Raw genomic sequence first — 16,313 nt, forward strand, 5'->3', positions numbered from 1 at the left:
TTTGTGGCCCCAATTGTCAACTCAAAGCCCATTCCACCTGGTAAAGAACCAGCTTTGAAAAGGAAAAGCCTCACTGGAAAGACCGTACTTGCTAAACAGAAGAGCACACAAAAAACTCCGCCTGCTATCTGCGAAGGGTAGCAATCGCAGCCTTTTTCACCAATAAGTACTAATCAACTCAAATGCTCACTCATTTGTCCACGCAACTTCCTACCCAAAAGGACCTTTGAGAAAAGTTTTGCAGGATCCTGGAAGAGAAGTTGCAGCCGTTGCAGGGCAGGTTGGATGGTACTGAGCACCTTATAACAGTGCTGCTGGACAGACATGGAGGTGGTATTGTGGGGTGGGTTCCGAGAGCTTCAAACTGTCTGCCGGCACCTACCAATCAGGTCACTGTTATAACATCTGAACTGATGACCACTGATAATGAGGCATCAACATAATCTAACCCCGTAAGCTCATGAAACCCTCCCACTCCCGCAACACAAGGGATTGGATACGACTGTGGACTCTGTTGCAAAGACTGGCAGCTGGCTTAGGGTCAACAATACTGTGGGCAACGGAGTGGCGGGACACGACGACTCATGCAACCCAGATGTACTGAGCTTATCGCTAGAAGCTATTCCATATATTTTGGTGTTTGCGGGTGTTCCACCACTTAGACCTGGTCAACAGTAATTTTGGGGCCAGCTGAGTAGTAAAATAGGGAACAGGCTGCAAAAGCACAAACATTTTAATGCGCAGGGTTTGAATGAGATCATCGTGGTAAGCAGGGCTGGTTGGGTGGGGCATTCACAGAAAAACGTCACAGATGACTGCATTGTTGTAATTCCTAGGAATCATATCAGTGCTCAAAATATATTAGCTGTGAGAGAAGTCAATGGGCAGTCTGAGACCCGAATTACCGCTCCTCCTCTTGGTTATGTTTACAGGCTAAAGTCCCTGCATTCTCATCCATGTGCCTCTCCTGCATTGGTGCCTCCTTTTGTTAATGTGAATAGGGTCGCACCGCTGGCTGGCCTAGAAGCTGTTGATTGACCATCAAGGACAGCATATGGGGTTTGACTCTCTACCAGTGCCCTGCATTTGAAGATGTTAACTTCTTACTCAACCCTAAAATTCCTTGTTTAGCTATGGCTTCAACTTCGCGGTGTTTTTCCCTCTGCGGGTGTCGAGTTGGAACATCGCAGTCCTACACTCTAAAATTAGCCAGTCAGGTTGGATTTCCTTTATTTAGGGTTTTGATGTTGTTTTTTTCCAGGAGCCGTGGGACACTCAGGCGCTTGGGCCTCATGGGTTTCAGTGTTTACTGTTCCGGCTATGCCCTCCTGGCATGGCTGCCCTCCTGGCATGGCTGCCAACCAGGGGGTTTGGTGGTTTGGACGAGTGTCAAACTTGGGACACATATTAGCTCTTTGGAGTACAAAGATCGTAGTTTTCAAGTCATATCATTAAAAACTGACTTGAGTTTCTACTTCGATAATTTCTATAATAATGACTTCTTGAAAATGCCAAATACTCAGTTTCCACTGTTGTTTGATTTTGTCACAACATTGCGTGATAGGGACACTCATGCAGGGCGTCAGAGCCTCCTCTGTATGGGCGGTAGCTTTCATGTGAAGCTATCGAGCAGACACAGCACATACTGCTCTTTTACACAGTCTCATGTTTTGACCGACCCAAAAAGCCAGGAATTGGAGGCATAATTAGCGCCTTATAACCTGGAGAATCTTATGGATGTAGCAGGGATAAATGGTTCAGTTGTATTGACTTTAAGGGGAAGTGGTAGCCTTTCTACCTTAGATTATATTTTTATCTCTCAAAATCTATTGGGGCTAATATTGCATGGCAAGGTAATTGCTTCTGAATTTAGGGACCACAGTTCTTTGGAAGCAATCCTTCTAGTTCTCCATAAGGGCAGATTTAGGGAAGAGAAACGGGCAGGTGGATTTCAGGCCTTGTTGGATAATCTGCGTTTGGTGGGGAAGATACGCAACCCTGCCGAATTCTTCAATCTGGTTATTGTGGAGAAAATGAACTTGGTGGAAATGTGTTTAGCTGACCCAGAGTCTCTCCCCTCTGTCATTGAGGCATTTGATGAGTTATGCTCTAATATCAGGAAAGCCCTTTTAAGGACTTTTTGCCCAATAAAAAGTATACCAAGATGGCTCAATCATGATTGCCCAGCGGACAATCGAGCGCTCCGGCGGGCACTGGCCCACAAACCTAGGGATGCTTTGGCTCTGGCTAAGGCACGTAAAATAAACATTACAAAGCAACTACTGCTATGGGTTGGAAGGAGGTCTTGACTTTCTCAATGTGACAGGCGAGCGGAGGCAGCTTCCCTGAAGGACAGTCAATCCTTTTGGGCCACCGTCTGTGACTTGAAGCGTAAAAGTCAATTAGTGTCCCCAACCACCTGTCACATCACCAGTAGCACATGGGAACCCCACCTCACCTGTATTTATGCAGCCCCCTCCCTTGAAAATCTGTTTGTAATTAATTACGATAGTTAAAAAAACCTTTGAGCTAGTGTAAACGAGTTAGAGGAGGCGATAAACCAGAGTAATAGTGGTAAAGACCCTGGTCCCGACGGGTTGCCAACCAACTTAATAACATGTACTGTTGATTTCTGGGCTCCTCTACTCACGAACGGGTTCAACAACCTCGCTCATAACTGAATTCCTGCTACCTGGAGTATTTCTTTCAAAGTACCATTATTTAGAAAAGTGATCGGTCTAAGCCAGGCTGTGCCAGGCCCGTTTCTTTGATTGACTCTACCCTTAACATTTTAGGCAGGGTCATATACAACAGAATCAAGGAATGGGCCCAAAGAGAATCTGTCTTACACTTGTGTCAATATGGCTTCAGGACCGGCATGGGATGGACAAGTAGTGCCTAAAACTGAATCTCATCCTCGGGAAATATACTGTGGCCAAACACGGTTCTTTATATTTAGTTCGTGGATTTATCCTCAGCATTCGACTCTTTCAACCATCACAACTGTGGGATATACTTGTGGACTGGACATAGTATTGTTGCACTTCTTGGCCTTTTTACACGAGGATATGAAGGTAAGAGTCAGGATTAGCTTGAAGACGAGATTTCAGGTGATGTGGGCGTTCGGCGAAGTGTGAGACAAGGGCGTGCGTTAGTTCCCTTGCTTTTTATATTGTATGTCAACAAACGTTATCCTGTCTTATCCTTTGTTATCCTGGATGTGCCTAACATCAAGTGTGTCGCCTACACTTTTGTACACAAATGATGCAGTGCTCGTGGCACATATGCCTAGAGCCCTGCACCATCGGGTACTTGTTTTTAGGGATTTTTTGGCACAGTTGGACTTAATAACTCATTTTTCTAAGTCACTGTTCATGTCCTGTGGCCCAAATTGAAGACAGTTGGCTACTATGTCTGTGGGCAACTATAGTATAAGGAGTACAAATTGTTTTTCCTACCTTGGGGTCACTTTTTTGGACATAGGCTCCTGGGTCCTTTACATCGCTCAACAAAGGGTTAAACTTACTAAAGAGGTCAGCACCCTGCGTAGACTAGCACTCGCTCCACTTCTGAACATCTATATTTCACAGTGCATCTCTGTCTGCGGGAATTTGGGGCAGAGTGAGTTGTGAGGGTATTCAGAGGGAGGAAAATTGCTTCTTTAGGAAGCTACTTTTTGTTGCACCGTCAACTCCCAGTTTAATTTTGCATGAAGAACTGGGTGTGTCATATTTAGGAGACCGCATTAGAGAACAGCCTGACCTCTTACGGTTAGCCATATGGAAAAATGATTAGGCGGGCCTTTCCGGAGACATTACATTGGACTGCCTTTCATGCCAAGAACTTTTTCACATTCCCTGGCTATCGTATATTAAATCAGAATTCATTAAAATCAATTTGCAACATGTTTTTGGCTCACCGGTGAACAGTATTGCCACTCATAATAAGGATGTTAGACACGCCTTGCAAAGCTGACTGCATTTGCAAAGAAATAGCAGGCAAATGAGTAACCCTACCATTATTGCTTATGGGATGCCTTCCCGTGTCCTATCCGCGTTCCACTTCCCTTTTGCGAGAGTGAGGATGCTGGGAACTCGCTGTTATTCCATTTTAGATCAGACACTATTACATGTTCGCGGTGCTTTCCATTCCGTTATGTAAAAAATCTCGAGGATACATATTTTCACAAACCATGCTGCATTTGACTTTTCTTTGTAAATGTTATGCTGTTTATTTATACAAAGCAATTTTTAATACCACCTTTAAGATCAAAATGTAGCCAGTACAAGCATTTTAAATCTGCTTTCACCGTTTTATTGCAATTATCGGATGATGAGACCATCTTACATGTGGACTCTTTATTGAGGGTGGCAGTGAAAGCCCGGAGCACAATGTTATGTTAGATCATTTCTCATATTGAGAGTTGGGGACGTTCTTCTAATACCTTGCACAGTACAGTGTGAATTTTATCACATTTGGTTTCATTTGTGCATGGCATTCGTTATGAGACTTTTTGTGGATGTTTATCTCATCCGAATAAAGATTTCTCAACTGAATTGAATCGAATGTTGTTATCAATGGCTTGTTCTAATACCAGGTTCCTGTTGAGGAAATATTCTCACATTGGCCCACATAATTGCAATACAATAGGATCGTGTAGGGCATCCTGTCCTTGAGTACTGGGATGTATGTATTAGAAACATAGCTAGATAGCAAGTAAAACATTATCCAGAAGCACAGAGAGTCCTGGGAGCACCCTGGGGTGCTGTGTACTGAAAGCAGAAAGGGAGAAGCAGAGCTCTTAGCGCCTGGAAGCCACAAGCGCTCTTCATGATGGTGGTTCAGGTGCTGCTATTGTCTCCACCAGAACAGTGTTGGATTGACAATATGTGCTCCCAATTGTTTCACACACATTTCTGCCATTAACATGAAATCAAATGTAAACAACGTTGTAATGGCAGATTGAACCTGAACCCTCTTTGCAGGCACAAGCCTGGCGGATATCTTTTAGGGAAACGGTTAGTAAGTTGTTAAACAGTCCATCTGGGAGTAAACCCAATACCTGACGTGGACGACACATTACATTCTGTTTGGGAATATTTTGTAGCACGTGGTTTAAACTCTCTGGAGAGCCACAGCTTATTTTAGCCATGCTAAACAGTTTAGAAGAAGAAATTACATCGTGTTCGACAAACATTTGATTGTGTATGGATGATAAGCGAAGCAAGTAGTATGGTAAGAAAATAAGAAATATGAAAGTTTAGATCACACTGAAATGTACAACAAATAATACTACCTTAGACTGGAACAACGGACGTTAAGGTCTTTGTATGGTATATGGAGAGAATACATTATATAACGTTTTCAGTCACACTTTGGTTGATATTGCATATTAGGGCTTTATTTACTGAACAGATCATGATCATAATTCCTCAGTCCTTTTGTTTCTATCAGGCGTCGCCGTAGAACAAAGTAGGACACATTTTTTATTTCCTATTTCTTATCAGCAGACATTTGGTGATTACCAAAATCATATTTTTCACAATATTATTACATGTATCTAGTTTGCACTAACACATATTCTTTCTCATATATACCAATGTTAATTGGAATGAAAAAAGTCCATAATTATTGCAGAATCTATTTTTCAGCATCTGAAGCTGGTTTCTGTACTTACACAAAGATATGCTGAAAATACAAAATATGTAGTGCCCGTTTATGTAATGTAAAACATGAACTCATTATGTTCAAGAAGATACATTTCTGAAGAGTATCACTGTTTCAAACCCATCTTTATTTTTGCAGAAAAATCATGTTTTTGGATATGATTTATTTTAATATTTTGTATTTAAAGTTACTCTCCTCCAAGGGCGTTTTATACTCACCCCCATACATTTTTATACTACAAACACGGCAATAGATATTACATATTTTCAAAATGTTCCATTCAGAACCGCTTTTGTAGGACACCCATAGTTATGTATTGACCAAATTGTTAGACTACTGTGGAAAGGGATATTAAACTTAGTTCTTGTGAGCTAACGCTGTCCTCTCAGAAAGTGATAACTGAAAATCTAGCGAGAGAAAAACAAGATTCTGAGATAAACCCTGATCCGGCAAGCTTGCCAGAAAAAGTAACGACTTTCTCAGGAAAAAAAAAATACATGATATATGAGAAGCAGCACCAAAACTGAATTATCGCTACGAAATACTCACAACACAATTCACAAAACAAAATACCTAACTAAAATGTATAACACTTAATTGAGGTAAATAAAATCTAGTTATTGGAAGGCACTAAACCGTTTTTTGGAGCTTTCTTAACCCAAGGCTGCCTTTGGAGGAATTAATTTAAACATAGTTATGAGTTAGCTGTCACAAAAAAAACTGACAGGGTTTAACAGAGCTTTTGTTTTTGTAAATAGACCAATGCAATGCAAAAGAGAACATGTTCTGGAAATATGCTGTCTTTTAAAATACAGTCACTGTCAGGTGCAGGAACTGTCCATTTTTAGAAAGTTGCCAACAATAGCAAATGCCAAAATCTTCAGAACATATAGCAAAAGTTCTACAGCTTTTGTTCTGATGTTCCAACCGGACCCAAACATCAATGTAATACTCAGTGAGAACATGCCTTCCAGGCAGGACCATCGCCTTCCTCTTCACCTTACTGTAAAATTAGCCAGAAGTCCCTGTATCAAAATGGCAGACCCCTACTGCCACTAGGCAGACTTCTCTTCAAATCTCTAGCTTCTGTCATATTTAGATGAGCTATCCTTCCAAAGTACAGGGTCCAAACTGTAGCTGGGGTCAGGCTGCCTAGGAGGTTCCTGGGGGTAAATAGAAGATCTACCTGACATCTGCAGGTTGAAAGAAATAGGCTGTTCTCCGTTCTTTCACCAGCCCAAAAGGCTAATCTCTGCCAAGTGGCTAGCAGTTAACATCATCCTGTTCATCCTGGGCTCATGGGCAAAGTATAGTAGTATAGTCTTCTTTGCCAGGATGTCTATGCCAGCTCTGGATGTGCAATGAGTAGCATAATTGCTTTTAAGTCAGTTTTGTCTCAGACAGCCCAAAATATATTTTTTAAAAGTTAATCATTTAACCTTATACCAAAGTTAATGCAAGTCTGATTTCATAATTAAATCAGAGTTTGAAAAATAAATAACTTTGAATTATTTATCTAGGATTTTCCTAGGCAGAGATACCGAATTGATATTTTCCACAATCTCAGGTCTGTTTCTGGAACAGTCTAGTACATTCTACATAGTGCAACTAACTGTTTGGAGTTCAGTCATTGGGATGGGACAATTATAAAAATATTTCATACCACGTTTAAAAAATATTTTAGGCATATTTCCTTGAGGGCTTGCAAATGAGATTTTAGGAATAATTATTAATATATAAAAATAGGCTTTCCTGCATGGTAAAGCCACTCCCCTTGCCATGTGTTACTACAGTAGTTTCAAACAACAGCCCGATCAGTGCACACTGGTACACCTGACAAACATATCATTTTGTCATGTATGTGATGGTATAAATAAAAACTAAGTCCCACATTTGATTTTTAACTTTCTTGCTGTTGGTGAATTTGCTGCATCATATACTATACCCTTACAGGACAATTAAAAAGACCAATGTAGTGAAACCAAGTTTACAAATACCATTTAGAGGCAGAAAACACACACAATGGCACTGAATAGCAGTGTCACTGTGCAATGAGTACTATTACCAGAGAACATAGGGTCCAGAAAAAGGTGAACAATCGGAGGTGACAATGCCTAAAACAGGCCCCCTCCAGCGGAGAGCTGGGCAGATTAATCAATACCTTGAATGACTTTCTTGCTCATGGGCTAGAAAAAGGACAATTCACTGGCTCTGCAGTGCCATTAGTCTGTTGTATGCATCTCTGAACCTACCAGTACTATTCTTTCAAGTTATGCCCTAGCTATTGCCCCTATCTCTCATCTGCAGACCCCCACCTGTGTATCTCAGTAAGCAAAATGTACCACTATAGCCAAACAGGTTAAGTGACCCATTCTGCTTTCTGTGTCAGATCTCAATTCCCATCCTATGGTCAGTTCTGTTGCCTAGGCAAACAAGGACCAGAGACAATTGAACACTATCAGTTTATTGCACCAGGTCACTGGCCATCCACTTACATCTGAATTCTGAAATCCAGTGCCTTGGGTAGGCCTTAAGTCCAGACCGCTGACTTACATAAGCCACCTACTGGTTCCTGTGGCTAAACTGGTTATAGCAAAGGTTCTTTCAGCACAGGAAACCCTTAACCAAGCCTCCCAGTGTGAAGCCTTCCAGCCCAGGACAGCTCAAGGTGTAAGACTAATCTAGTACCTGCCATCGCCAGGGCCACAAAAAAGTCCTGGAAAATGTGCAGGCCAGTTGTGTAGACAAAATCTGAAAATCCTGCCTTTGGATAAACTCTCCTGTTGTTAGGCCATTATAAAGCCCTACTGTGGCACCTGAGGCCTTCTAATGCTCCAAGGGTTACATCACCAGGCTACAGACACACCCCTTTCTCTGACACTTCCACCATCTCAGGATTGACACCCTGAGATTAGCCCCTACATTCAGGATCTGAACACAGACTGAACATTTGCCTGGGAATCCAGGACTTCCATTGTACACACACCTACGTCCAGGCATCTCCCTGGTATAGGTGTCCCATTGGCTCCTTGACAGTGCAGGCAGCACCTCCAAGACAGAATTGGCATCATCACCAGCTCTTAGGCCCTCTACTGCCAGACGTGGCCCACTGGTCATCACACATCATGTAGCACCCTCCTCCTTCATTTACATTCCTTTTAGGTCCCTGAACCTTAATCTAAAGTGACAAAACACCCAGGGACCTGCAGTGGGGCAGCCTGGATGTTCTGACTCAGAGTTCCCTGTTCACCTGTGGTAGTTCAGTGCAAGAATGTAATATGTAATCTATAAGCAAGCTATGATCATACAACTGCTCTCCTGTGGTTAGCTATCCCTTCTGCTCTTAGGAGACTATAGTCATAGGGCAGTCTGACTCCCTCCCATTGATGAATTCTTATAGACTGTGTGGTGAGGTGAAGTTCTTTGAAGATGTGCCTTTTTTGTACACATATATATCTGTTACAAACATATTTTTGGGAAGTACATTGACAATATAGTGACCCTCAATGGAGCTGTCACCTTCATGTAATATCAGCAATGAGAAGACTTACCAAAGCATGGACATTGATGAAATAGCTAAAGATCCAAAAAAACAGATCCACAAATGATGCTGGGCCATCTGGGACCATTATTATTAGTGGCTCAGAAATCCTTACTTCGGTACAAGTCCCTTGGATGCACTGCTTGACAGGAGTGCTTTACCATGAACTCTTCAGCTGCTGAAAAAAGCTGGAATATCTAGGTAAAATGCAAAAGAATATGGGACTAGTTTCTGGATTGAGGATGCCATTTCTGATTTTCCCTTTAATGCATCCTTATTCAGAAGACCTGATGAGATCAATGTGTAATCCTGTGTTATTATCCCCCTCAGAAATAATGATGGTATTTGTAACTGAGGAAAATACTCCTCTTAGCCTTGATGGCCTGCAAAGCTCTGCTTTTCTGACCTGAGAGAAGCTTTTTAGAGTCAGAGACCCATATAGAAGTGTAATTTATTTCCCCTTACTCCTTCTCAAGAAAAAGAGGAAGGTTTCCAAGCAGATATTCTTGTGATGTTTTAAAGCAGTGAGAGCAGTGTTTCATAAGTCTTAATTAGCAGTGATTAACAGAATTCCCAAATGTTCTCAGCCCTAATTTTAGTAGGATATCTAGTTACTGCCTTCCAACTATGACTTGCTAGAAAATTAAGCCTAAAATTATTAAGCCTCATAATCATTTGACATCAAAACAACAAAAATCCAATCAGTAGAACCTAAATTTCCTTCATCATATTCAAATATTTAGGTAGTATATTTCCTAAAAGTACAAAGCACCTCTTGTATTTACATAGTTGTGCAAGATCGGGTGAAATTCACAAGATCCAGGTTAACCAGGTTCATCCCTCTGTAAGAATTACCTTATCAAACTTCAGCACAAAGAGTCCAGTTTGAGGTGATGGAGGCTGCAAGGAGGAATAAGTAACACAAGGAGGAGAAAGAGCATCACGGATGGTCATTGCTGTAGTGCGAAGAGTAGATCTGGAGTTGCTGACCGTAGTTGGTGCTCACTATAATGTGAAGGGTTGGGATCACTGGAGTTTTGCATTGGCAGTCAGAATAGATGCCAAGATTTTGGACCGACTGGGGATGTTTTCGGTCGCAAAAAGCTCAAAACATCCAGATTTCTCTGTTCTCATCCAAGAGAAGCTCCAGCGATGATGCACCAAGGCTCCAGGATGTGGGGGGGACACCTTGGGGATCACAAACTCAGTAAGGCAGAGGCCCGCAGGGCTTGGGCAGGTCCAGTTCAGCAGGTCAACAGGGTAGCTACAGGGAGGCCTTTGGAGTTTGTTATATCCCCGTAGCACTGGACAGGAGGTCAATTAGCTGAAGTACCCTTCAGATAGCCTGGGATGAAAGGAGCATGTCCAGTGTTCCTTCTCAGAAGGAGGACAGGCCTCGGGCAGCAGAACAGGCCTCTGGCAGCAAGGCAGTCCTTCTTCTGTAGTAACCACAGGTCCAGAAGGATACTAAAGGGTTGATTTAAGGGTTCTATATTTAGTGCTAGTACCAGCTTTTTAGTGGGAGAAATGTCTACATGTCACCACACATCTGGTTCTGGAAGTTCCTTCATTCCCCTGCATTGGTCCTAGGATGTCTGGGGTCACAAGGGTTAATGTGAAGGTCTGTGTATGTGTGTTAAAGCAACTCCTTTGAAGTGCAAGTTAGGTAGGTGACAGCTCCGCCCCTCCATTGTGCCAGGATAGCCCACCCTGCCAGTGTCCAGTCCCACTTTGTGATATTATGTGTAGGGGGAATATACAAAGGCTAACTGCCAACTACTCCTAGGCATGTGACCCAGAAATCAGGCACCAAAGTTTAAGGACAAGAGAATGGCAACTATCTAAATGTTCAGAATTGTGACTTAAAATCAAACTTTACCATTAAAGAGGATTTCAATTAATTAATCAAATTTAAATTATAAGTGTTTTGAGACCAAACTTGATTTTTCTACTTGTTCTCAATCAAATGTTCGCACTTATTAAATCTAATAAGGTGACCCAACGTTTTCCTAAGGGAGATGTAGGCCTTGCAGTATTGAAAACAAATGTAAAAGGTTTTCCTTATCAGGACATATAAAACTCAAAAGTATATGTCCAACCTTTGAAATAAAATGCACGCTACCCTTGGGGCTGTTTATGGTCTACCCTAAGGGTAACTTATAAATATTAAAAGGAAGGTTAGGCCTGTCAAAAAGTGTATTTTGCCAGGTGAAATTGCAGTTTAAAACTGCACACAGGTTGCGATGGCAGAGCTGAGATGTGTTCAAAAGGCTTAAAAGGCTTCTTCAATTGGTGGTACAACAACTGCTGCAGGCCCACTAGTAGCATTTCATTTATAAGCCCTGCATATATGTAGTAGCCATTACTAGGGACGTATAAGTAAATTAAATGTGTCATTGGGGTGTACACTGTTACCATGTTTAGAGGAGAGAGCACAAGCACTTTAATACTTCTTAGCAGTGGTAAAGTACATTGAGTCCTAATTTTGTCAGTAGTAAAACTGTTTTTTTAAGGCAGATGTGAGGAAATGCATCATTTTGCATGGCCACTCTAAATATTTTGCTAACTTGTATTGCTGGCTTTTAGACGTACTCTGAGATATTGCTGTCCGATGTCCACAGTATGTGCTCTCACCACTAAAACATACAGAAATTGGCAAGTCCCTGATTAGTTTATTTAACTTTTGTTTATGGCCCTATTATACAGTGCAGAAAAAAATACGATGACACAGAAGGGTAAAATGCTACCAGAGGACTGCAGCATTTACTGTGTCATCCACTAGTGTGACAAATGAAAATACAACTTTAGGTCTACCATTGTAGCCTGTCTGCTGCATCATAAAACCTATAGTGGGGCCTGTTACAATAATCCTTTGAAAAAGTGAACCCCACCTTTTAAATATTGTTAAGATACTCTCCCGTGTAGCCCACAAGGTAGGATTCATGGTATTTAAATATGGAGAAAAAATGTTACCATGTCTGTTAGAGCTGTCAGCCTTAAGGAGGACTTCCCTTAAAACATTCTACCTTCATCCTTCCATTTTAGCTGAATGTGTTTTTGTTGACCTTCGGACTCCGTGCACTTCATCACTGTTGACCAGTGCTAAAGTGATTGCTTCTTTAAACATGGTAAAATTGGCTTACAACCATTGGTATGTTTAATTTACTTGTAAGTCCCTAGTAAAGTAGTACCCCAGGTACCCAGGGCCTGTACATTAAATGCTACCAGTGGGTCCGCAGCACCCCTTGTGTCACCCACTTAATTAGCCCTCTAAACATCACAGGTCTGAAATTGTAGCCTGTGTGTGCAGTTTTAAATCACACACACAGGCTACCTCCCTTTTTAATAGATATAAGTCACCCCTAGAGTAGGCCTATAGGGCAAGGTGCAGTATGTTTGAAAAGTGGAACTTGCAATTTTTACTTTTGAATGTCCTGGTTGTGAAAACCTTTTAAATTTGTTTTCCCTATTGCAAGGCATACCTCTTCCATAAGATAACATTGGGTTACTTTATTACATTTAAGAAATGACAACTTTCTGTTTGGAGCAGTTAGGAATTTTGAGTTTGGTGTCCAAAGAATTCTAATTTAAAGTCCTCTTTTATAGTAAAGTCAGATTTTCAGTCACAATTCAGAAAATGCCACATTTGGTAAGCTGGGATTTGCTTGTCCCAACCAGCCTGTATCCTGGGTTACATGACTAGGTGTAGCTGGCCATTGGCCGTTGTGTATTACTTCCAGACATTGAAACAAAATGGGAATAGGTTTTGGAAGGATGGGCCATTACTGATTTGATAAAGGGCACAGACATGTCACCTACCATGCTTGCATATCACCTAGACTCTGCCTCAGTGCACTCACAAAAGACTTCAACCTAGTCCTTTGTGCCCCCAGACAAGCTGGGGCCAATGCAGGGAGTCAAGAAATTCCAGACACCTCTGTAGGGGAAAGACTATAAAAAATTCTCCCACTTCCAAGTGGGCAACAAGTTCAAGTAGTGGACCATCAGTTCTCTTCAGTACACCTATGGGCCTGTAACAATAAGAAGAACTGCTGTACTGCTCTGCTTCAAGAAGGGCTGCTAGGCTACCCTGTCACTTTGCAGCGAGAATGAGAAGGACTAGACCTGCAATTTGAACCCCAGACCACCAGAGTGACTCCAAGGGTTAGTTGGATGGTCTCCTGATCAGATCCTCTGGGACAGAAAAGGCTCCTACTATCTTGAACCCTGCACAATGACTCTGCTTCTACTGAGCCATAAGCCCCCTAGTTGTGCCCCTCCAAATATGGACCATCAAAAGCTGGGTTGAAGGTGTTTTGCCAGCCCAGGTGTGGAGTCATCAGAACCGATGCAGTGCAATGCAAACCGATGCAGTACAATGCAAACTCAGCACCTCATCGGAACTGACGTAGCACGATGCAGGCTCAAAGCAAGCCCACACAGCAGCCTGCACAGCTCATCAGAAGCTCTGCTGCACAACGTACCCTCTATGCAGACCTCACAGCCTCTCATCAGAACTGAGGCAGCACATTTCATCCTCAATGCAAACCTGCATCGCAGCCCTCACAGCTCATTGAAATGGCAGCTGTGATAAACGTCTTTCAAGTGGACTTCACATTGCTTCTCAGGACTGCTGCTGTGTGGCACAGCACTACACAAATAGGATGTAGGGTATCTTTCTCAGCAGGGCTAACTTGGACCCTGTATCTGGCAAGTGCTCCATCATGGTCTGCCTGAATTCTTGACTTTGTCCCGGTCCATCGCAACCAGTTATGTTTTTAAGCACAATTTTTACCTACATCTTTCTAGTCCTACTAATATGCTGCATAAACCTATAACACATTGTTTCAAAGTTAAGCCTGGCTGGTTGTGTGCCAACCTACCAGAGGGTTAAGCACAGGTTAATTTAGTGACTTTAGGTGTTCACCTTGATGTGAATTGTGGCTGTTGGTGAGAGGGGCTCACACCCTAATCAACCAACAACCCAGCCTCCAGAACTAGCCTAAGTGTCCTATTTATTAAACCAGAGTATAGATTATAAATACTCAGGAATGAAATCAGCTGGAAGAATAATTAAACTACTTTTTTTAACAGGTATAAAATCTAGTTCAATTGTGAAATCGTATTTGCATTAAAATGAAGGAAAATTAATGTTTAGGAAGTTACCCTTTACCTGCCTGAACTGTCTGACAGCTAAATAGCCTTAGACTCTGCCAGTTCCAATTCTGCGCCAGGGAACAGGTGTAAAACTCTTTCTAGGGCACACAATAAGCTGACCTGAATGGGCAGTGACGCCACCTCTGAGTTGAATACAATATGGAAAATAAGGGCTGTGTTCCACCGGTTGACCACACAATGTAAAGTCCTGCATAACAGGACTGCCTGAAGCACATCTAACAGCGTTAACAGCTTTACACCCATCAAAGGCATCAGACAGGATTGAGGGATAATTCTTGTGCATCCTCTGTTTGGTTGTTGAAAGGCATTGTTTTTGTCCTCTTGGACTTTTGTCTCTTGGTTTGCTAAAGGTGCTGTGCATGCTTCATACTAGATTTTAGTGTTAGACTTGGAAGGACACAAAGATTATTCACACACTCAACAGAGGAACAGGGTTGCATATACCACTGTAAAATGTACAACCTTTATTCCAACCTGGCAAAGGTAAGGTTTTTAAAAGATTGCCCTCACCCACTAGTTAGTAGCATGCTTCATTATTGGGCATGCTACTACGTCCAGGTACAGACCAACATCCTGAATGGAGCATTTGTTTTTTTACCAAAGCCTATATCACCACTTTCATTCCCTTTGGATCTACTATGTAAATCACAAAAACTTAAAACTGCCTAGGTGGGTACCCTCTGAAGTCTTTACTAAACAAGTCCCCATTACAGGGTTAAAACCACACGTGGGGTAAACTACGGATATTAGTGTTCAAGACCCCATTTATATTCACTCATACCAAAATGTTTTGGCCCAGTTCTCAGCCGCTTAGTCTCTACGGACCTTCCTCAGGGCATCCTATCCCTTTACTCAATCATCCTTCTGCTCATTACCTCAACATTGCTGAGTCAGAAGTATTGAGGATACTATAGCACCTCAAAAGTTCCTGAGGAGAAAAGGGAACATAATTCGACCATAATCATTAAAACCCCCTTAAGAGGGATCCCATATCACTCACCCAAGTGTGCAGGGTATTCAGGTGACTTAAATAAAAAAAACCTTCTCCAAGTTTTCAACCACACATGCTCACTTACTGAGTTTCTTTAAATCATTCTCAGAAACCAGGGATGGAATAGGGACGCCACCCTATTGTCACACTCTGTTATAATGAGATGCCAAAAATATAAACAAGAAGTACTGTGACAATGTCAGTCCATCTCCCCAAAGTGACTGGCCAATCTGACTTTCCTCTCTCTGCTATCCCTGCAGTCTTTGGTCCATTTTGCAGAGTTCACAGAATTCATCAAGCTCATAAGTACAAGCTTGTTTACACGCAAAATTCAACACCTGTGGTTAGCTGCCACTAAATACATCCTCAAATCTTTTCTCAGTGCAGCCCAAAGTTCCTTTCACTGCAAACGCACAGATCGCCTTTTTCACATTGTAGCCCACAATTAGCCATATCCAGTCCATTCACTGTGAACTCCCTAACTGCCTTTGGCGGTAGTGCCCCACAGTGTAAATATGTGTGCAGTTCATCCTTATACATTGGTATGGGCTAGGACAGCACCTCTCATCAAATGTCGCTGCTCACTTGCTCAAGTCTTTTGGCTCTCCCGTTCACAACTCACCCCCGCTAAACCATCAGCTCTGAACCCGCTCCTTACCTGGTTAGCCACAACACACTACTCACATGATTTAACGCTTTGCCTTCAATCGATGCATTTGTTTGCCACTACCAACAACCAAGCTCTCCTGGAATATTACAAAGCCCCCCCAGGTGTGAGGGAATTATACATAGGTACTCACTACTCCAAGGAGCCGGTGCCTCCTCACTGAGCCACTCACTCTCCCTCCATTCGGCACCCTAGCCTAAGGCGCCATAACTTATAAAGTTCTATTGTGACAGTGACTCATCACATTCTGTGGGTCATAATGTCAGGAT

This window comes from Pleurodeles waltl, chromosome 7 (genome assembly GCF_031143425.1).
Source record: "Pleurodeles waltl isolate 20211129_DDA chromosome 7, aPleWal1.hap1.20221129, whole genome shotgun sequence".
Lineage (NCBI taxonomy): Eukaryota > Metazoa > Chordata > Amphibia > Caudata > Salamandridae > Pleurodeles > Pleurodeles waltl.